Below are 24,155 nucleotides of genomic sequence, written 5' to 3' on the forward strand. Positions count from 1 at the left end.
TCTATGAGCTAAGGTTTAAGGTAGTAGCTTGGTAATTTCATTCTCTGGAAGGCTAGTAGGGAAAGATGGGGGTAGGGCGAATATTTGATGTGCATGAAGGCATTGCTCTGACTTACACAAGACATTTCTGTAACCAAAAATGTTATGACTGATCCCTGCGGAAACGTGCAGAGGGGCAGTGGCCGAGATTTAAACGCTAAGGTGTAATTTTAGAATAAAGTAGCTTCCAAAGTAGATATTTTCTTTTCAGTATTCTGAGGTGGAAATACTGAAATTTAATGGGTGTGTACAATGCTGAAGGGCAGACATCTTAAGAGTTAAAACTCACTGCTGATTTGTAAATGGTAAATCACCGAGTGCCCTTACCTACTCACCCCAGAAACAAATAAAGAGATAATGTTCTGACCCTCCATCCCATTTGTGCTATTAACTTGACCATTCAGAACCAGTAGAGAGTGTCAATAATGAAATTCCAAGCATCTCCAGAGGCTTGGTTTCATGAGCGGTTGTTCATAGACTACTTTCTCTGAAAAAATATAATGGAAACCTATTGTCTTCTAGATATTAATATGCATCTATTTATATGTGCATAAATATAACTATAATATGTATATACATGTCATCGTATAAACATTTCCCAATGAGAGGATAAGAAATTAGATGAGTAAATGAACCCCAAGTGTATTAGGAAGAGATAGTGGGCTAGTATTTGATATGGAAACATTCTGACACTAAGAAGTGTCTTTTCATGTGGTCCGCCTCGGAGAGCAGAAGTGGTTTCCAAAGATTCTTTCGGTTTAAAAATTTTAGCTACAATGCCTCAGCACTGCAGTGTAATATCAATCACGTTGTTTCATAGATTCTCTTTGCCGGGTTCTGTGTATTTCTAGTCACAGTAAAAAGTCATTTGCTAATGCTTCTTCTATTTTAATTTTAAAACATATAGTTTGTATTCTATTACCTGTGCTGGTCAACAGTATAGCCTTTTTTTTTCTTTCTTCTTCTTCTTCTTTTAAACGAATGAGGCTCTGTATTTTTACTTCGTCAGTTAGATGTAGGCATTCTATATTCCTCCTTTATTTTGCTTTAAAATTGATTGCCTTTCACCTGTCAGTGATCAGTTATATTGCTATTGATCAAGATAACAAATACCAGCAGCTGTAGCTCTTTTTCCTTACCTCCCATTATTTAGTAACTTCGACAGTATTTGGCAATGGAGTCACAGAGAAGTTGCTTCAGGTAGTTAACTTAGAAGTTCTACTCTAAAAGAGCAAAACAGTCATAAGCTATAAGCAGAATTGTTCACCATCATACACTATTTAAGACGAATTTTTAAAATAATATCAGGACTACTGAAAATGAAGTGAGGGGGAAGGCATCAGACAGAAACACCTTATCGTCTCTTAAAAAGATGACCTCAATGGGGGTGCAGCTAGCTGTCCCAGGGAGCGAGGGGAAAGAGAGGCTTCAGCCTGAAAATGAGATTGTTCTTCTCCGAGGATGCCACGGTCCATCACTGCCAGTGAGACACAAGTTTGCTGTATTTCCGTGAACGTGAAAAAGTATATTTTTAGGAGTCGGCCAACTATGACTAGTCAGCTGTCGGATTGTATTTAGATTTGGGGAAGGCTCTGAGAGGATTGAAACCACTTGTTTCTCTCTCTCTCTTTCTCTACTTGTCACTGCAATAAAGTTGGCTCTGGCTCCAGGGAGCCCTTGGTAAAGTACAATGCCCAGGGCTATGGGAGACATGGGCCTCAATAACTGATATGAAAGGTCCTTAATTAAGCACTTAGCATTTCAAGGCAGTCATCACTGCTCGCCCACAGCCCGAGCTGGCAGTCCGTCACCGCCGATAGGCCACCTAGAAGACTAACGTGAGTTGAGTCGAGTCTTTTGTACTTGAGGCGAGCCGCCTGGAGGCACAGGCTGATCCGGTGACCCTCCCAGATACACTTTCTCTGCCGGAAGGAACAGGATATGGGATGTGACAACACCGCAGCCGGGAAAGGATTCCCCTCCCCGCCGTCCACCCCACACCCTCTGAAAGATCAGGGATTTGAGGAGAAAGTTAGTATGACAGTGGCACTTTCTTGGCTCAGCAGATCGGTACGCATAGAACTGAACCCAGTGAATGAATAATGATGAATGTATTATGAAGCGAAAGGGAACCCCTCCACCATTGTAACAGGTCAATTATTTTGCAATTACCCAAGGCCTCGAAAAAGTTAACTAGGAAAGAAACATCCCCCCCTCACCACAGCACATAATTCTCTGGGCATGAGAAACCAGAATAAACATAAATGTTTGGGGAAGTTTATCTTTATATTAAGGAGCTGGGAGACTTGGCAGCATTAAAATGGAAAGGGTTAATGGAATGAACTATAGATTAAATTGTAAAGCAATCAAAGAAAACCAAACAGTTTATAGCAGACAACCATCTTCTGGTGTTTGGGTCTGTGTCAAGCCATGGATGTGGAAAATTAAAGCCATACTGAGAAAGGAAATGAACCATGTCTAATACATCCCCAGCAATAAAATGTTTTCACTAGGACTGTAAAACTGTGCCTTACATTAGGAAAAAGAAAATCAAACTATATGTCAATTCCACATCATGGGACATGAAGTGTCCACAAAAATTTATATTACTATTTAAAAGTGTTTCATTCTGGTGTTTTATTGTGATTGGATGCGCCCTCCTCAGTATCTTTTGACTGGTATGAAAATGATTTGAACTACTTTTTTAGCATTTATTTTACATCTATTACCTGTTCTATTACTTTTTATTATTTTATTGTGCTTGTGTAGAGGATTTTGCACAGTTTTCATTATAATGTAACATTAAGTCAATTTATTTGTGTATTACATGCTGTATAATTGCACCTTTTTCTAGAACAATTTGGATTTCATTATCTAACAAATCAGCACTGTTACATTTCTAAAAGCTCTTGTTAGAAATCAAGTGCATTTTCAAAGTAGGACAACAGAGGTCAAGTTTGCACCAAAAAGATTCATCAGTAATGTTGGGACTATTTGAACATCAGGTGAAGGTCATATTGAAAAGAAGGGAAGACTTGTTTCTTTGAGGAAATATTTAATTATTCACTATTGTACTAGGTTAAGATCAATAGGGATCAATATTGCAAGAAAAGGAATCTTGTAGAACAAAGGGTTCTGACATGGAACAGATAAGAGTGAGATATAGATCAGGGAACGAACAAATTAATCCAAGAAAAATGTCAATTGTAACTGTGTTTGGTTTATTATTATAAAGGATATCAAGATACCATTTGGATGCTTAGTTTACAAGGGCTATAAATTGCAAAATTACCAGGCACGATGAAGTGTACATATGTTTTTCCATAGTTATTTTCATAAACTGATCTATGCCTAACACAGAGGTGGCATAAACGATTTCAGCAGTCATATAGGTAAAGTGCAAAACACTAAAACAAAACAAAACAAAAAAACAAAACCCTGCAATCACTAAGAAATTGATTAAGCTGTGAAATCATTAACAGAATGTGGATTGATGTTTTATTGCATAATTATATTTTACATTTTCAATGAGTAAGGATGTAGTGATGCTAAGTTCTTTGACATTACATTTTCTAGATGGCATACTTGGTATTTATCTCATATTATTTTGGGTTGTTTGTGAAACTTCTCCTGAAATTTGCCTTTTTGTTCTTATTAGACTCTTAGCAGCCTCAGGATAGCAACCATCTGATACTTAATACATCTCCACAGCCTGTGACCCAGCAGAGAGAATAGTAATATTGATGTAGTAATACTGATAGCAGTAAACATCAAGAAATATGATTCCATTAATTAAGACAATAAGTCACGTATTTTATCTAGTTTCCATGAGATGGGTTACCAATGCTATTTTTCACCCTTAAGGAGATATAGTATATGGGAACTTTAGAAATCTAGAGAAAATTCAAATTTCATTTGTAGGGCAATATGAAATTCTGTTTTGATGAATTTGGAGATGTATTTACCAAATAAAAGTGTTTTTATTTCAGAGTTCATTATAAAAAAATGGAATATATTTCATTCGGCCTGACAGTTTTACCTGTTATTGAAATTTCATTGACAATATTCTCAAAATTCTGAAGTAATATCTCTTGATGAGGGGTTTTGTTCTCTCCCCCACACCAAAACTGCAAGGAATGTGGGAAAGGATGCTATAGCAAAAGTTTTAGGACAGTTTTTTTTTTTTTTTGACATGTGAATAATATAATTTGATTAAATCTTGGCCTCTTAAAAAACGAAATTGTTATCTTTACAAATGATATCTTTTAATAACATTTCTGTGATGTGCTTTTTCACTCTTACATAGCAAAGTCAAGTTTTTAGGGAAAACAACAAACAGCAAACAACAATAATAAAATGTATCCATGTGTTTAATGGCTCAAGTAAGCTTGAATGAAGACTTCAACCTACTTTTTTCTTTTGTTCTTTTCTATTTCTTCAGTTTTCTTTTTTTAAACTTTCTGCTTCATGTTATACTTTCTCTCATTTTGTGATTTATTTCTACCCTTGGGTTTTAGGTATATGCTAGTGATAGGAAAATCAAGATATTGGCCTCTACTTTAATCAGCTCTTCATTCCCTTGGTGAAACCCGCTTGTGCTGTAGCTAATAGTCTTCAGGCTAATAACCAGGCATTCCTGCTTCCTCCAATTGAGATGCATGGTTACCGAAAGTTGGTTCTGTTTCCCCAAATTTGTACTTTTCACTATAATTATACAGTATATTATATCAGCCAATAAGATCTATGCTAAATATTTGTCTCTATGACAACTGTTGAATACTTTAAGACTGCTTGTTAAAATGTTTCAAGCCCTCATGTGAATGAGATGAAAAAAAGTAAACATTTTCAATTCTGCACACATTGCTTAAATCTCATCAAGACACTCAATTCTAAAGAAACCCAAACTGAAAATATTAGACAATACTTTGAGGGCATGATTTTTGCTTTAAAAATATTAACTCCAATCAGGAGATCCATGATCAAAGAAAAGATAGGGGCTCTACCTCAACGTTTGATGGAGGATGAATGAATATTAATATTTAAAATATTAAATAAATTAAATTAAAATAAATTAAAATAAATTTTAAATGGATGCATGTATCATTTTTATAAGTCCCTTAATTATAGTGCTGTATACACATAGTGCCAGTTGAGCTTATACAGTTGAGCTGGTTGAGCTTTCTAGGATTCCTGGGAACTATAGTGATACCAAAAATCCATTTAGGTACATACCACAACAGAAACCCAAACAGCTAGATTTATATGCATCACCCAAATATGTAACCAAGCAAAGCAAAACATAATTGTTCATGGAAAAAGTGAGCTAATATTCATATCTCTCACATTGAGAAATTAACAGACACTATTTCAATTTCTTGGTTAAACTGAAAAAAAATAATTAAATATAATTTTTTAAAAGGTAAAAAGTAATCACTTTAAAAAACCCAAATGAACAACAAAAAACTGTATTTTTGGAATTTTTAAAAGAGAAATTAAAGTATAAAGACCTTCTATCAAAGTTGAGTTTAAGTTAAAGCTTAAAATGTAGGGAGAAAAAACACAGTCATGTTGAAAGTAATGATAAGAAGTATGATGAAAGAAAAATTACATCAAGAGTAATGAACTTATATGATATCTTTTAATAGTTTCAAATTATGTAGCAGAGGAATATTTGAAGCTATGTTCTGATATTCTAAGAATTGAATGTGCAGTGATAATGGTGATAAATATTAATATGCTCTTGATTTCTTGATAAATATGGAAGACAAATTATAAGCAATGCTACAGGTATTTTGGACAATTTAGTTAATAGAATTAATGTCATTAATCTAATAATGCATGTTAAAATTCTGTTATGTAGAAAACCCAACTTTTTTACATGTCTATGAACTTTTTTTTTAGATTTATTTATTTATTTATTTATTTATTTATTTATTTATTTATGAGACACAGAGAGAGAGAAAGGCAGAGACATAGGCAGAGGGAGAAGCAGGCCCCATGCAGGAAACCCAGTGCGGGACTGGATCCAAGGACTCTGGGATCACACCCTGAGCCAAAGACAGACGCTCAACCACTGAGCCACCCAGGCATTTCTCTAGGAAACTTTTTTTAAAGGACCATGTATTAGGTCACAAAGGGAATCTTAAAAGCAGAAATGTTGCAAATCACAATTAACTGTATATAAATAGAGTAAATGTAAGCACCAAATTGGGAGACAACTGAAAACCCCTCTCTCAATCATTTGGAAGCCCACCTCTGTTCACAACTATTGCGACTCCTGCGTGGCTCAGTGGTTGAGTGTTAGCCTTTGGCTCAGGGTGTGATCCTGGATCCAGGAATTGAGCTGTGTACCAGGCTACCTGTGAGGAGCCTGCTTCTCTTTCTGTCTATGTCTCTGTCTCTGTGTCTCTCATGAATAAATAAATAAAATCTTAAAAAAAAATCTTTTGTCAAACTTCAGTTTATTTGGGGCAGTTTTCCTCAGGGTGTTCAAGGACCACTGTGTTAAAATCAATGTGGGAGTGTCTGTTAAAAATGAATATTCTTGGCCTGACTGCAGTCATTCCAAACCAGTCTGTAAAGGTGGTGTCTGGAGATCTGGGTTAGCTGTCTAGAAAATTTTAGACCAATAGTGATCTTGAAAATTAGTGATATTAACTCTAAACTTCAGTTTGGAAGGGAAAATAGAAGTCCCTGTTGGAAGATGAGAGGTAGAACTTATGTTTATGTTTTCTCTAAAGAATCCTCTGAAATGCTAGAGAAAGAATAAACACATGTAAATTTATAGAAGTAGATAATAGCAGATAAAATTAGATAATAATAGATAAAAGTTGGGGAAGAAGAGAATGTGCTTCAGGCATCAAGAGGTTTCAGCAGTTTTGGAAGATGAAAAGCAGATAATGTGGTAATTCATCTAGTAGGGCAAAGAGATGTAACTTTGATCTTCATAAAGGAGAATATGGGTGAAGGAGTCAACTTGCCTCTTAGAAACTTACAGAAGCTTAGAGCTAAGATAAATCAGAGTGCAAGGTGAGGAATGTGAATAAAAATAGGACTTGTTAAATTTTATATGGGGGATAAAACTGATAGCCCCTCCCTCATCCAAAATATGTGTCATAATACAGTCATATGTCGTTCCTTCCAGCCCCCAAATCACAGGTAGGAGATTGAAGGTTTCTTCTGTGGAGAAAGCAAATGGCTTCAGAGAAAAGAGCTTCACATTCTGTATTTTTGTGCTCTCTTAGCAAATTGGCTGGCATTCTGATGATCCTAGACCCCAAAACAAAGTCAATCATTTAGGAACACAAAACTCCTAATCAAGGCTTAGTGCCTTGTCATTATGAATATTCAATCAAGAATCATCAAACATTTGAGGAATTTCTTCAACTGAAAGAAGTGCACCGAAGTGGGGGAAAAACAATTAGAATAGGTAGATGTAATGCTCTTCTAATAAAAAAAAAGTTTGTAAAGTATTGAATCATAATTTTAAAAAAGATCAAGAAGTTGTGACAAATAAGAAAAAAAATCTAAGAACAATTCCTGAAGTACAAAAGTAGAGAGAAATGGTAATAGAAAGTAGAAGAAATCTGTTAGTAAGTTAAACAAAAAGACAGCAAGAGGGCAAACAGGAGAAGAAATAAAAGAGACATGAGTTATCCTTTAAACTGCAATACTTGATAAACAGGAATTCTCAAAAGAAGAGAGAAACAAAGGGAAATAAATTATTAAAGAAATAATAGAAGAGAGGCACCTGTATGGCTCAGTCGGTTAAGCATCTGACTCTTGATTTTGGCTCAGGTCATGATCTCAGGATCCTGGGATCAAGACCCACATTGGGTTCCCCACTCAATGCAGAGGCTACTTGGGAGTCTCCCTCCCCCTCTCTCCACCTCTCTTTCTCTCTCTCAAATAAATAAATAAAACCTTAAAAAAATAATAGAAGAAATTTTCCCAACCTTGAAGGTAATAAGGCTCTAGATCTGTGCTGTTCAATATGATAGCCACTTGCTGCAAACAGTTCCACACACATATTCAAAATAACCTCAAAATATGTTCTCTATAAAGCAACATGAATCACACAGACACAGATTTTCCAAAATAAGCCAGGAAGCTAAAAGTTAATGAGACAAAACCTTCCAAGTTCCAAGGGAAATGATTTTTAATCTTAAAATCTAAAGTCAGACAAATGCTCTATCAAACCTTTTTTAAATGTGAGGAAAGAATAGTTTCTGACTATCAACATTAAGAAAATTTACTTCCAATGTACTCTGTCATAGGTAGCTACTTGTGGATGTGTTCCATCAAAATCTAGGAATAAACCAAGAAATAGGAGGATACGGGAACTAGAAAAATGTGGGTTCAGCCCAGAATGTCAGGTAAGCAAAGTTGCAAGGTAAATTTCCTCCCTAATCTATCTGATATGGATTACATGAAAAAATAATCTTTCCCTGTTTTAGGGCTATGACTCTATTTCTTGCAAATTAGGTTATGATATTAAAAAATTTGCTGTCATCCTGCCTTGGGTTACATTGCAAAGCTCCCTATATAGACCAAGACTTGAATTATTTTGCTTTAATTTGGATGCTTTCCCCACTATTAGGCTAGGAGATAGAAATGTTTCCCATAGTTATATATCTTGCTGTGTCTGTGCAGAAATATGTCCAAGAGATAATTTACTAAAAAATTGTGTTTTTGAAAGAATTTATTTATTTATTTATTTATTTATTTATTTATTTATTTGAGAGAGAGAGAGAGAGAATGCAGCAAGCACAAGCTGGGGAGGGGCAGAGAGAGAGAGAGAGAGGGAGAGAATCTCAAGCTGACTCACCGCTTAATGCAGAGTCCAAGTGGGGCTCCATCTCAGGATCCTGAGATCATAATCTGAGCTGAAGTCAGACGCAGATGCTTAACTGACTGAGCGGCTCACGTGCCCCTAAAAATTTGTTTTATGTTTTATGTTGACTCTGGGTGCTGGTACTTTGGGAAAATTAATTTTTCTCTTCTCTCTTTATTGCTTGAATTTGTGCATGTATAGCCTTTGTAAGCTAGATAATACATTATAAATTAACAGCGAATAGTGAAAGTTTGGAAATAACTTAAATGGCCATAAATGGGGGACTCATTCAATAAATCTGGTGTATCTGTGCAATGTAAGAATTTTAAGTACTGATGTATTGTTAAGTAAAAAAAACTCAGTGTGACCATCTCAGTGAGTAAGACAGTATAGAGTAAGTTACCATGTATGTAAAAAGTATAAAATAAAAATATGTACATCTATTTGTTTATGTGCAAATATCTCTGATAGAATATATAAAAGCAGGCAACATTTGTCTCTAAGGAACCAGTGATTAGAGGGCAAGAGTAGGAAGAAGAATTTTCACTATATGCCCTTTTATAACTTCAGAATTTTGAACTATTTGCATGTACTACTTATTTACAAATAACATTTTAAAAATTATGAATATATTCTGCTCGTAAAGTAGGATAATGTTAAAAATCCCAATTTTCAGACTAGAAAACTCCTAGTTATAAGATTCACTTAAAGGATTATTCCTTTGAAGGTTTTTTTTTTCTTTTTTGATTACTGTATTAGCATTAACATCCCTCCTATCTTCTGCCAGAGGGCCCTGTGTATAAATTTACTGTCGTCTTTAGAATATTGTATCACACTTTTTTGATTCATCCTATCTCGAAGAATAGCATCTCCAACTATCTACCTAGCCATCCTTAATTTATGCATCTCTTATCCTTTGTATTTCATCTATTACCAAGTGCTATGAATTTAGCTTTTTAAATTTAATCTTTCTCTTCTCTATTGTTTCTGCCTTCAGATAGTTCAAAGAACTCATCAATTATTACCTGTATTACTGCAATCGATTCCTAATTTTCTTCCCACTTCCAAGTCAGTAATTATAGTGTAATCTTTTGAAAATACAAATTAGATCACCTTAGTTTTTAATACTGGTACTCCAGAAAACAGGGACTGAAGCAAGCATTGAAAGGAAAACATGGGCCTCGGTGGCTCAGTTGGATAATGGTCTGACTCTTGATTTTGGCTCAGGTCGTGATCTCATGGTGGGGTTTGAGCCCCACGTTGGCTTGATAGCTCAGCAGACAGTCTGCTTGAGATTCTCTCTCTCCCTCTGTCCCTCCTCCATCTCTCTCTCTCTCTCTCTCTCTCTCTCTCTCAGATAAATAAAATCTTTAAGAAAGGGACAATCCATGTGAGTGGTGCCACCCAATGGTGGAAAGAAAGAAAAAAGGACAGTAAGCAAGAGAAGATGTGAAGCATCAAAATGGTCCAATACAAAGTGATCAGCTAGGATTAGATACACAAATTGTTCTGTGTTTGGTTCACTAGAAGAAAGAAAAAAAGCACAGAATTTTAACTGCTTAGTTTTCCTGTCTCCCATTATTCAATGGTCATTCCATGAAAAGCCAATTCCCCTGCACTTGGGGACTTTTTTATTCAGAAACATAGTGGTCAGATTCAGATTTAGAAACAGTTGCCAGATTCCATGGCTTGCAATGTATTGTTTTTATCCAAGTCAAGAAATGGCAGAAAGAGCTGGAAATTGTGCAGCACTCCTAGGACAAGTGACCTCTCTGTCCTTGATGGCGGTGACCCTGTCTAGCAGTCAGCCAACACCTTCAAAATGAAGGTGTTACAAAATATTTGTAACTCAAATTAAAATGGCTTAGGGGGTGCCTGGGTGGCTCAATTGGTTAAGCATCTGACTCTTGATTTTGGCTCAGGTCATGATCTTGGGGTCCTGGGATCCAGCCCTGAATCTAGCTCCCCACTTAGCAGGGAGTCTGCTTCTTCCCCTCCTCTCTCCTCCCTGCCTCCATGCTCTCTTTCTCAAATAAATGAATAAATAAATCTTTCAAAAAAGTGAAATGGCTTCAATGGCTCCCACATTTTCTTAATCATAATATTCAACTTTCTTAGGCTTCAACTCCTGGCAAACTTCTCTCCATCTTCTTTTTTTTCCAGTCATGCTGAACTTCTTATACTTCTCATTGGCCACATTCTCAGGTGTCTAATTCTATTCACTTGTTCTTTTGTTAGTTCTCTATTATTTCCTTCTTAGTTGGCTCACCTCGGGTCATCCTTCAGAACTAACTTTGGCCATTAGAGACTTTATGAAGCCTTTCTTGGAGCCACCAGTTTTTAAGAGCTGGTCCAACACACTCATCTCCTGTATTTACTTGGCCCTTGGCGTTTATAATGATTTTCCCCATTAGAGGGTGAGTTCTTCAAAAACAGATTTTTGTATCTTACCATTGCATTCATCATGTGAAGTTGGGGCTGCTTCTTTTAATAAGACTCTTTGTATATTAGGACCAGAAGCCCACTCAGGCTTACTCAAGTGAGGTGGGATTGATTACAAGGGTATGAGATAGTCCACAGACATTGGAAATAGCACATACCCCTACCTCACAGGAATGGAATTGGAAAGAAATCTATTCTCTCTCTTTTTTTTCTCCCTCTCTCTCATTTGGTGAATTACTTTGCATCTTGCACTGAATTTCCAAGTGACACATGAATATGGTCTTATCTTTGCTTTCTCTCTCCCTCCTTTAGATGAACACATAGAAGAATCTGTTGCTTTTGCCCAAAGCCCCTTCCCCTTAATAATGGAGCTCTACTTTTTCTTTTTGGTCAACTTTTTGCCTCCTGAAAATAGTGAATATCCTCTCGTTTTATACCAGGGATTGGCCTGTGACTCAAACTAGACCATAATATTCTATTTTTTTAAGGATCTGAATTTGGAGTGACACTCTAAATGTGGTTAAAATTATATATATATATATATTTCAATATATATAAGCATATATATATACGTTTAATATTTTTCTTCTAGAGAGGAAGAGAGGAGGGGGGAGGGGCAGAGGAAGAGAGAGAATTTTAAGCAGGATCTACACCCTGCACAGAGCCTAAAGCACAGCTCAGTCTCACTACTGTGAGATCATGACTGGAACTGAAATCAAGAGTGGGACATGTAACCAACTGAACCACCCAGGCACCCCTCTGATAATACTGTTGTAGGGAGACCTGAGTCCTTATGTAGAGAAACCTCAGAGCTGCTTCAATTCTTTTTTTTTTTTTTTGATTATGTGAAGTAACCAGTTCCCTCACAACAAATTCTCTTTTGACATATAAATTAGTCAGTTTCTGTGGTTAACAACCATAGAGTATTTAATGATACTCCAGTTTTCTTGCACATGGCCAAAACCACAAGCTCATTACCTTCCAAGGCTCTTTGCTCAAATTCCAGTAAGAAATCTAGTTGCTTGTTATGAGTGTATTGATTGTCCTTAGTTTAGGTATGCATATTTGTTCCTATTAACTGTGGCCAGGTGTGGTGAGGCCCCACTACAAAAATGTGGCTTCCTTGGGCTACTCCTGAAACTAGGGCAATGGACAAGAGGAGATAACTATGACAATATGAGTCTTGAGCTGTGTGTACTACTTTGGCACATAGACCTGTTGACTCCTCTTTCTTGTATCCTCTAAAGTCTCTTTCCATGACCTGAAGGCCACTAGTCAGATAGGTGATATATGTAGATGTACAAAGAGTGACTTATGGATTCAGTTTATTTACTTATATTCTGGGGCCAGAATGCCTGAGTCTGAATCTGGTCTACCACTCAAAAGCTGTGTGACTTTGGAAAATTATTTAACTCCTTTGAGTCTCAATTTTCTCATCTCTAAAATGAAGATAATAAAATTACTTGATTGTGTGAGAATCAAATAAATGACTATAAACCGTTTAAAACAGTGCCTAATAAGGGCACCTGGGTGACTTAGTTGGTTAAGGAACTGCCTTTGGCTCAGGTCATAATCCTGGAGTCCTGGGATCGAGCACCCAGTTGGGCTCCCTGTTCAGCAGGGAGTCTGCTTGTCCTCTCCCACTGACCCTCCCCCTCCTCATGGTTTTGACCCCTCTCTCTCAAATAAATAAATAAATAAAAATCTTTAAAAAAAACCCCAATGCCTGATGAATAGTAGTTTCGAATGGATGTTAGCTACTATTAGTGATTATTTTTGCTATTACTATGTTTGTGATGACGTCATTGGGAGAAAGAGCTGGAGTGGATTTTGTGCACTCTTGTGAGCTTCATATTGGGGACAAAGAGGAATTTGAAGGTGTTTTAGTTGAATAATTAATTTGTGTGCAGTTTTCTTCATTATGATGTAATAGCATCAGGAAGAATTCTGTAACTGGGGCACAGGAGCACTATTTTCTCGAACTGTTTTTAGTCATATTTTGGCCCCAAATGTCAGACTCCAGCTCTTCTCTGCATTACTCCATTCTTATGATTTCAAGAATGTAGAATCTTCAGTTTCTTCTACCATGTTTTACTTGTGTCTTCACGTAACTTACGCATTATAACAACATATAGCATGTATAATATTTCTATTAAAATGATACTTTCCAAAAAATAAGCCACATATTTTGGCCCATATCATCTTTGAACTCGTATTTTATGTTTATTATTAATCCTTTATTTTTCCTCATCCAGTTTCATGGAAATAATTAATTATTTAAAATATTGTGTGTAGTTAAGGTATACAACATGATTTGATCTACATACACCCAGCGAAATGATTATTATATTCAAGCTAATTAACATGTCACTTCATGTGGTTACCATTTTTTTTTTTTGTCACCATGTTGTACAATAGTTCTCTAGACTTATTCATCCTACGTTCCCACCCCATCCCGGTCCCTCATAATCATTATCATCATTCTACTCTCTGCTTCTGAGTTTGAATTTTGTTTTTCTTTTAAAGATTCTACATACAAGTAAGATCACATCATATTTGTCTTTCTCTGGCTTATCTCACTTACCATAAATCCTTCCAGATTCATCCAAATTGTCACAAATGGCAGGATTTCCTTCTTTCTCATGGCTGAACCATATTCCATCATATATATATATATTTCCCCCCCCCCCCCCCACAATCACCACTTTATTATGTGGCAGCCACACACTGCCAGCCCCTGCTTTTCCCATTTCATTCTCCACTCATCCGGGGCTCAACCGGCCTTTTTCATGTTTGAGTATCAGATGTCAATGTCCACTAAGGCCTCCTAATCCCTTTTTTCTTGAGTGTAGAGCTGGGCTTATTATAATTTGAGCCTTAAGAACTGATACTTGTCTTCTAATTGGGGATGGTGATATATATATCTTATATATATATATATATATATATATATATATATATATATATATATATATATCTGCCAACTCCAGATATTGCATGCCTAAGCAGTGACTGTTTTGGGTTGTATATGCAGAGAAACCTAATCACAATACACGGAGCTCTACTTCACACTTGCCCTTTGGTTTTTGCCTCCCATTTCAATGAAAGCTTATCTTCCTTTGTCTACACCCAGGTCCTCCACTTGAATTTAAAAGAGTTTGAATTTAAAAGAATTTAAAATAAAATAAAAAATAAAAAGTCAAACTGTTCCTATTTCCAGAAGACACAGTACTAGAAACATGAAACCCTCGAGGCTCCACCAGAACTGTTAGAGCTAATGAGTGACATCACTTGGGGACACAAAATGAACATAGAAAGATTGGTAGCCTTTCTGTGTACCAACAATGAACACTCAGAAAGGAAATTAAGAAAATGACTCCATTCTCAGTAGCATCAAAAAGAACAAAATAATGAGACTGCACCAAGGCAGTGAAAGGCTGGTACACTGAAAACTGGATGACTTTGGGAAGACATCCTGGGCTCATGGAGTAGGAGCCTTCATCTTGTTAAAATGTCAATAGTACCTGAAGCAACTCTCACTCTCAATGGAAAAAATATATATTTTATATATATATATTTATATATATATACCTTTCTCCAGCTTATCTGACACTGAGTTGTTTCCATATCTTGGCTACTATGAATGATGTTGTGATGAACACGGGAGTGCAGATATCTCTGTGAGACACTGATTTCATTTCCTTTGGATATACACCTAGAAGTGGGATTACTGAATCACATGGTAGTAGTCCTAGTTCTGATTTTTTAAAGGAATCTCCATACTTTCCATAATTTTCATTCTCACCAACAGTGTACAAGGGTATGGAATTTCTTTTTGGTCAATACTACTCATTGTGATGCTTATATAATGAATCAACTTGGAATTTCCCATCATGTTTCTCTTCTCCCTGCTATAAGTCCATTAAAATTCTTGCATCTCTCAAGTCTTCGTGCTTTTCAGTACTTTTCCACCTTACACATTTGGTTTCCCCCTCCTGGAATGCCATATTCCATCCACCTTCTCCCTGGCCATCTCAGATTTACTCTTTAAGACTAGAATCCAATGTTGTTTCTCTCCAAATACTAAAAGTCATTCTTAAGAGGCCACATTCCCACTTTTGTAATGAATTTGGTGATTTTGAATCATAGTAAATGATCAAAGTCATCTGTGAGGTATGTTGCTTCAATTACTGTGTTAAAATATTGAAATTTGTATATGAAATTTTTAACACAGAACTTATTTTCCACTCTTTGCCCTCTTTTCATTTATGGGTAATGGAAGTGATGCTTTAAGTTATCCTTGTACCAGATGGACTCTTTCTACAACCTGGATGGCTACATGAACAGAAAAGTGTAGATAAATGCCAAAGCACACGGCCTTACATGGATCCTGCCATTGCAAGGGTAATGTCATTGCCATTCCTAGGACTAAATGCAGGTCAGCTCTGCAAGGCATTATAGGAAATGCCACTGCTGCCTAATTCTTTGGAATTTAGTATTCCTCATGTTTTTAAAGATCTTAATACACACCATGCTATTTCCACAAATTCATGGTTTTACTTCTGTTGTTTCCTTTGCTTAGAATGACTTTCTCATTCTTTGTCCCCTAAAAACTCATCTTTGAGTCTGTGAAGTACCCAACTCAGCTTCCATCAGCAAAAGAAAATCAGTCCCATATAGCCCAGGTTTGTCTATATGCTATTTTTTGAACTATGCACCTTGGCATAGTCTCATTATTGAGATTATCAATTTACAAAAAGAAAAATTCTATTTATTTTCTGTGTGGGTCTCTTACTCATTTCTCTTCAAGACCCATTGAAAGAAAGGGACATTTATAAGGTAAGAGCAGGAAATCTGAAAGGGGTGAACAACACAAAGATGGATGCATGGTCCTGGAAAGGAGCCTTCACATGTGTGCATGCGTTTCCCGATGAGGTGGAGAACTGAGGATCTATGCTTGCACATATCTGCCTTCTCTCTAGTGAGAAAGATGGAAGCTGACATCTCAGGGCAATTCTTTGTCAGAAATATACATCTGCATGAAGAGAAGAGAGTTAAAAATTTAATCTGCAAAGCTATTTAGAGAGTGGATAGGCCTTGACAGGCCTCCCAAATGTATTACAAGAACAAGAAGAGTGGAGTTATGAAAAAAAAAAGCTGTTGCAGCAAACAGAATGAAACTAAGCTCTCTTGACAGAATCAGTTTGCCAAATGACTTTAAAATCGCACTTGTCCTTTTTTTTTTCTTAAATATACTCTAATTTAAATGTCTAAGAGAAACTTTCAGAATGTATGTGGTACATTAAGGAACTCTAAGGTAAAGATACCACTGTAATATACATTATGTTGCTTGGGAGAAGGATGTGTGAAACAAAATTAAAACCTGTCAAACCACTAACCAGTCACAAAAATGTAATGAGGATTCTAGAGGCATCTGTGATAATTTGATAATTTTCAAACTATTACCTTCTGTTTAAAATACTGCTTGACATGCAGGAATAAACTATTGCCAGTCAACTTCCAAAAAATATGACAGTTTGATGTGACTTTGGGTTCTATGTTCATTTTCTTTTACCTACTTCTGCAGGAAGTTTACCCTTTATTCTAATCCACATTTCATCATTGTTATAGAGAAAAGTGCTGTTCCATTTTCTGACTTATACTTAGTATCAAATTTCTTTGTCTTTTAAATTCATAGTTATTTTCCTGAATGCTAAAATAAAAAAAAACATATGCTTTTTTTTCATCAGTAGTACTTGTGGTAGATAGATCACCATTATCAAATAGTTAAGAGAGTAAAGGTATAAAATCATATGATCTTTTCAAGAGATAGAAACAATTGTGTAATAAAATTCAAGATTCACTGAATGATTTTAATGTTTCAACCAAATTCTGGACTCCATTGCTATTTTTACAGTCTTTTTTTTTTTTTTTTTTTTAAATCTGACCAGGCTTCAGACTGGGCAAAAGCACACTACTTACTAGTAGACAGGATATTGCCTATTAATATTATAGAAGTTTTTTCCATTAAACTCTTAATAACTATTGAAGCATATCTTTTAACTCCTAAGATGTAAGTCTATTTTAAAATATTGCTTTAAATCTTTAATATCTAGGACTTAACCATGGCTATCTGATTTTCTGTTAAATTATCAACTTGTAAAATATAAATACTGATTGTGTGGCTCCCAAACCCAACATAACTACTTTTCTTAACCTACCATGCTCTTTGTTAGTAGGTTCTGAGCTAGCTTGCACTCTGCTCAGATATAGCTAATTTCATGGAAGGATTCAGGTTTATTGTAGTAATTATGAAGGATGTTAAAAAATATATTCTTTCTTCTCCTTCTGAATATATGGTAGTTTTTCATTTCTCCAGAATATTTTAACTGTAGTCATGTGCCATACTTTGGCCAGTGATATATGAGCAGAAGTGATGTGTTTCGCTTCCAAGAAGAGGCCATATGAGCATGATGTCCCACATTTCCTTATACTTCTCTGAGAATGTTGGAAACATGTATTAAGATGAGTTTTATGTCAAGTTTGGCTTGTGAGCACCAAGATGAATACAGTCCTCTATCCCCCATCCCTGCTGATGATACCTGTTGGTCATTCAGCATGAAAGAAAAGTAAATGTTTGCTGTGTTAAGCCACTGAAATTTTGGAGTTTTCTGTCACAGAGAATAACTTATTCTATCTTAACGTATCATCTTTTTGGTTACATGGAATCTGACTCAGGGAGGCAAATTTTGAAAGTTAATTAGAAAGTTAATCCCTCATTAGATCTTGAATTTTGTCATCTACCTTTTCTGAATATATTGATTTTTCTCTTTTATTTTCTCAAAGTGATAAACTATATTGACTGATTTTTAACAGCTTTATTGGAGTATTGTTTACATACCATATAATTTATTTCTCTTATGTGTATAATTCAGTGATTTTTAATAAATTTACAGAGTTTTACAATCATCACCACAATCTAATTTCAGAACATTTCCATCCCCCTAAAAAGAAATCTAATGGCCATTTGCTGTTATTCCTTATTCTCACCTCTAGTCCTAGGGAACCACCAATCTGTTTCCTGTCTTTGAAGATTTGCCCTTTCTGGACATATATAAGTGAATCATACAATATGTTTGTGTTTTTGTGACTGGCTTATTTCATTTAGCATCATATCTTCAAGGTTCACCCATATTGCAGGATATATCAGTTCCTTATTCCTTTTCAAGGATGCAAAATATTCTACTGTATGGATATACCACATTCTGTTTATCCATTTACCAGTTGATGAGCATTTGAGCTGTTTCCAGTTTTTGACTATTATAAATGATGTAGTTATGACAATTTGAATACACATATTTATGTGGACAAATTTATTAATTTCTCTGCTAGATACCTAGGAGTGGAATTTTTGAGTTGTGTGATAAATGCATGTTTCGCATTTTAAGAAACTGCTAAGCAGTTTTCTGTGGTGGAGGATATACCATTTGCCTAGTTGAACAGCACTGAGGATCCACATCACTGTTAGATCCTTTGCATCTTAAAGGCATAGCATACACACACACATATATGTGTATGTATATGAAGGCATACATATATATGAAAAAATATTATATATATGAAAAAGTATTGGGGTAATATCAGAATATTCTCTTTCCTTCTTTTTAACTCATACAGACTCACGCACACATATGTTCTTCAAGAGGTATGGATACCAGTATGTTCTGTCTCATTGATCATTCCTGGTAGAAGAATAGCCATTAGACTTACCATTTGTTCCTGGGCATCTCATTTATTGAATGGAGTTATTTGTCTCTGACTCTCCTGTACTTATCTAAAGTTAGAATGCTTCTTTGCCAAGAAGGAACTGGAACTGGATCTGATAAGCTCATCACACTGTGGTATCAATTAGATTGCTCTAATGGTTAGCAGTTCGGGGTATGGCTAAAAGTTTAGGCTTTGAGGTAAGTCTGCAAAGGTTTGAAAACCTTCGTGAAGGTTCATTGATATCAGGCATGTAAAACAGTAGACACAGTGTCTGCTAGAGAGTAAATTCTCTATAAACGTTTGTTGTTATTGTTGGTTATGAGTGGTTGCTATTCTGAATGGTGGAGTATTTTTTTGTTCTTTTTCTTTTTAATAGCTTTATTGATATACCATTTACACACTAAACATTCCCCTATTTAAAGTGTAGCATTCATTGCCTTTCATTATATTCACAGATGTGTTCAAAGTTCACAACTTTAGAACATGCCATTACCTCAAAAAGAAACTGCAAGCTCTTTATCTGGTACTCCACTATATTCCATCATACCACCAGCACTAAGTAACTACTAATCTTTCTTTTCTATTGATTTGCCTTTTCTAAATATTTCATGTGAATGGAATGGTATAAGATGTATTTTGAGACTGTTTTCTTTCATTTAGCATAATGTTTTTAAGGCTATCCATTTTTTAACATGTATCAGGACTTTGTTCCTTTTGATGGCTGAATAATATACCACTGTATGGATATACAACATTTTGGTTATTCATTCATCATGAATTGTCTCCTTTTGGCTATTATGAACAATATTGCTATTTTCTCTGTGAAATAGGTTTTCACTTTTGTCTTTTTAAGATTTTATTTATTTATTCATGAGAGACACAGAGAGGCAGAGACATAGGCAGAGAGAGAAGCAGGCCTCATGCAGGGAGCCTGATGTGGGACTTGATCTCAGGACTCCAGGATCACACCCTGGGCTGAAGGCAGATGTTCAACTGCTGAGTCACCCAGGCGTACCTGGTTTTCACTTTTTAAGAAAAGAGATTTATTTATTTATTTCGAGAGACAAAAAGAGTGTGAGAATGGGAGGAAGGGTAGAGTGAGAGGGAGAGAGAATCTCAAGCAGACTCCCCACTGAGGGCAGAGCCTGAAACCATGAATTGGATGCTCAACTGAGGTGCCCCTGTGTTTTCTCTTCTTTAGGCTAGATACCTAAGTATGACATTACTGAGTATAGTAAGTTTGTTTAATTATTTGAGGAATTGCAGACTATTTTCCAAAGCAGTTTCACCATTTTTCATTGCCACAATTATATTCAAGGGTCCTAATTTCTCCACATTGACTGTGTACAGTCTTTTCTGTTTCCTTGTTTTTTTAAAAGATTTTTAAAAATTTATTTTATTTGAGAGAGAGAGAGAATGCACGAGTGAAGGGAGGGACAGAAAGAGAGAAAGAGGATCTCAGGCAGACTCTGTGCTGGGTGCAGAGCCTGACGTGGGGCTTGATCTCATAACTCTGAGATAATAATCTGAGCCCAAACCAAGAGCCAGATCCTCAATTGACTGAGCTACCCAGGCTCCCCAGTCTCTTCTCTTTTCCTAAAAGTGAAATGGTTATAATTTAAATCTAGAAAAAATTCACAAGAACTTAAACTGAGAGAGGATATACTTAGAACTTACTGAATTTTAAGTTTCACAGAAAGTATATAAGATTAAAGACAATGGGCCAAAATTGTACCTTTATTTGGGAAGTTTTGTGCTTACAGTCATTTAGAATGATTTGATAACTATCTAGTTGTATTTGAGGGATGAGATAAACTTAGGGCTCCTCTACTCCTCTGCCATTTTATTTTTATTTTTTATTTTTAAAAGATTTTTATTTATTTATTCATGAGAGACACAGAGAGAGACAGAGACATAGGCAGAAGGAGATCCTAGGACCCTGGGATCATGACCTGAGCCAAAGGCAGACACTCAACCACTGAGCCACCCAGGTGTCCCGTCCTCTACCATTTTAACTCCTCCTCCCTGTCTATAGTCATTTAAACATGACTTATTTTATAAGATGAAATTATTTTATAGATTTTGCATAAATATTTTATTTTATATATTATTATAATGATAAGATTAATTTATAATATTAATTATAAGATGAACTTATTTTATATATTCTATATTTTATAAGATGAAATACATTTTATATATTTTTATGTATCATTTATTTTGTATATATGTTTTTTAAAGTTTTTTTAAATTTTAAGATACTTTATTTTTTAAGATTTTATTTATTTATTCATGAGAGACAGAGAGAGAGAGGCAGAGACACAGGCAGAGGGAAAAGCAGGCTCCATGCAGGGAGCCGGACATGGGACTCGATCCTGGGTCTCCAGGACCACTCCTTGGGCTGAAGGTGGCGCTAAACCGCTGAGCCACCAGGGCTGCCCAAGATACTTTATTTTAAAAACAGATCAAACTGCTAAGTTTCTGGCCCATTCTGCCAATGTACAAGCTACCAATGCTTCCTCAGCAACTGAGAGGCAGTCTTTAGTAGAATGATTGAAAAATGAATAAAAATCCAGATATAAAAAATATTCAAGTGGTTTCCAAAGGAACACAGATAAATGACCCCATCTCTTAGTCTTCCATATTATTGCATCTGTGCCAACCCTACTTAACAAATACATTAAAAATAAAAAAAAAGCTAGCAGTAATTAAGTTAAACTGTCCCCCCCCCGCCCCCCCCGCCAGATCCCATAATTTAAGCTAAACTCGCAGTTAATGGCTATAGGAGTGGTACCTACATGGTAATGCTAGCTGACTTAATGGCAGCAGGGACACTGCACCCCACTTCCTCTCGGTCTCCTAAGCACAGGACACAGGCACAATGCTGACATCCTGCTCGTCTACTTCCAAAGGGAAGTTGTGGTAATGGATTCGCTGCATTAGTTGCTATGTTGGCCCCAACATCACATAATAGATAGTTGGCCTCTGGAGCCTTTTGAAAATAGAAGCAATGGCAACAGTGTAAGCACTCATGTTTTCAAAGAGCATCCAATCACTCACATGCATCTTGGGCAAGTCACAGACTCCATAATGCAATTAAGTCTGTCACATATTGGTCTCCATATGTAGGTTGGATTAAACCTCTTACTTGGTTTGGGTCTCTTTTGCATAAGGGGCTTCATGTGTGCATGATCATAAAGGATGCAATTAAGTGATCCATATACCACATCATTCACGTAATACATAAAGGTTTGTTCACTTGACTCATCTTCATCATCAGAGCCTGTCTGTTCCTTTAGCACGAGTTGTTTTGGCAATGATATAAACTGTAAGCATCAAAGCTAATGCAATGTAATATCTGCTTGGCTCAGCTATGATTCTCAGTCCCGAGTCTGATGGAAAATACGTCCAGTGCTAGGTTGATAACACTGATGATCTCTTCAAATTTAAGCTTTACATCTTCAGATCCAGGAAAGCCACCACTGATATCGAGCAGATACATGTTGAAACCAACATCAGCTCCCTTGTCAAAGATACAGCAGGTATCAGAGATGGTCTGTATGAAGGTCTCAGGATTGGTACAGCCACTTCCCGTGTGGAAGCTGACACTGATGACATCAATATATAGCTCTTCTGCCCCAAAAGAAGCCTGCTGCTTTTAAGTGTGGCACCAAATTTAACACTGAGGCAACAAACTGCTTTGAAATCATCAGTGGCAATCCGCAACACTAACTTTGCCTTTGGATGTGCTGTAGCAACTTTCATCAATTCAACTTCATGTTCAAAAGTCATCATCTGGACTGCATTTATTGACAGTGTGCTTAATCTGAGATGCTGGTTTGGATTTGCATAAATAATGCCTCTTTAGAGGTACCTGGAGACTCTGTACCAATCGCATTTTAGTCTTGTTGGCAAAGTCAAATACTGTCCCAATGGCAGCTAGGGTCTTCACCATGGTTCCGTTATCATTGCATTTGGCCGCATAAAAGGCAATGAGCCGAGGAAGAGCTTTTAAACATCTCAAATGCTTCTTTAGAATGTCTCTCGGGTCTGTGACATAGAAGGCATCCTCATCATCAGGAGATGAAGCTTTATTAATTTTTTGGTCCAGAATATCCTTGGCAGTAAAAAGCCCTCACGTAGGAAATGGCAATCAAACTCTGTATCAACTAAAGTTGTTCATGGTTTCCTGATGTTTCCATGGAGAACTAAGAGATGGAATGTAAAGAAATTATTGCCAGCATTTCAGAAAGGTAATTCCTGGAAATTTCAAGTCCCATGAAGATGGTGTGTGACTTCAGTACAGTAGTGGAGATGTCCTGATAAACACAGAATTTGCTGTGTTACAGCGCATGGGTACTGCAGTCCAGCCCATGCAGAGTGCACAGGACTGTCTACTGTGCCACCACTGGGGTCAGCCTCTGCCCTCTGCCTTGCTCCCTTCCACAGAGGACCTGGGGACCCTTGGCTCCAGGTGGCACCGGAGCCCTGGCCCAGGGTGGTGGCACTGGGGTGGGTGCACTGGCCTCTTGTTCCCTCAGAACAGAACCAAGATAACTGATGCACACAAGAAATGAACCCTATCCTATTAGGCTGGGTTGTTTTTCCAGCTAAACTGAATTGGATAGCTATTCTATTAGGCTGGGTTGTTTTTCCAGCTAAACCGAATTGGATTGCATCATGGATTTTACATTTTATATAATGTCTTTTTTTATTTAATTTTTAAAGGTTTTATTCATGAGAGAGATTGAGAGAGAGAGAGAGAGAAGCAGAGGCAGAGGGAGAGGCAGGCTTCCCGCGGAGCAGGAAGGCCCAAGGCGGACTGGATCCCAAAACGCTGGGATTATGACCTGAGCCACTCAGGCTCCATATGATATCTACATTTTGAAGATTTTTGTGGACCCTATAAAATATTTTGGGGATTATTATAGACCTCTCCATCAAGAGTGCCTATTACTATGTTAGGCATATAAACGTTGCTTCCTCCTCCAGTACGTATTAAAAAAGTAATTCACATCAGAGTACTTAGTATTGTGGAATACGCAAGGGGGTCAGTCTGCATTCCAGGAGTTGG

At 36.5% G+C, this 24,155-nt stretch overlaps 1 long non-coding RNA gene and 1 pseudogene across 2 annotated transcripts in view; both read right to left on the bottom strand.

The window, feature by feature from the left end:
• Window positions 1-16,105: 16,105 nt before the first annotated feature.
• Window positions 16,106-24,155, bottom strand: part of LOC140636317 (uncharacterized) — a 118,527-nt gene continuing 110,477 nt past the window's right edge. For both annotated transcript variants that reach the window (XR_012033593.1, XR_012033594.1), the window contains exon 6: window positions 16,106-16,349. This is a non-coding gene — a long non-coding RNA (uncharacterized lncRNA). The remainder of the gene's footprint in view (window positions 16,350-24,155) is intronic.
• On the bottom strand, window positions 21,854-23,435 carry LOC140637387 (ornithine decarboxylase pseudogene; annotated as a pseudogene).

The sequence above is a fragment of the Canis lupus genome, chromosome 7, assembly GCF_048164855.1.
Source record: "Canis lupus baileyi chromosome 7, mCanLup2.hap1, whole genome shotgun sequence".
Lineage (NCBI taxonomy): Eukaryota > Metazoa > Chordata > Mammalia > Carnivora > Canidae > Canis > Canis lupus.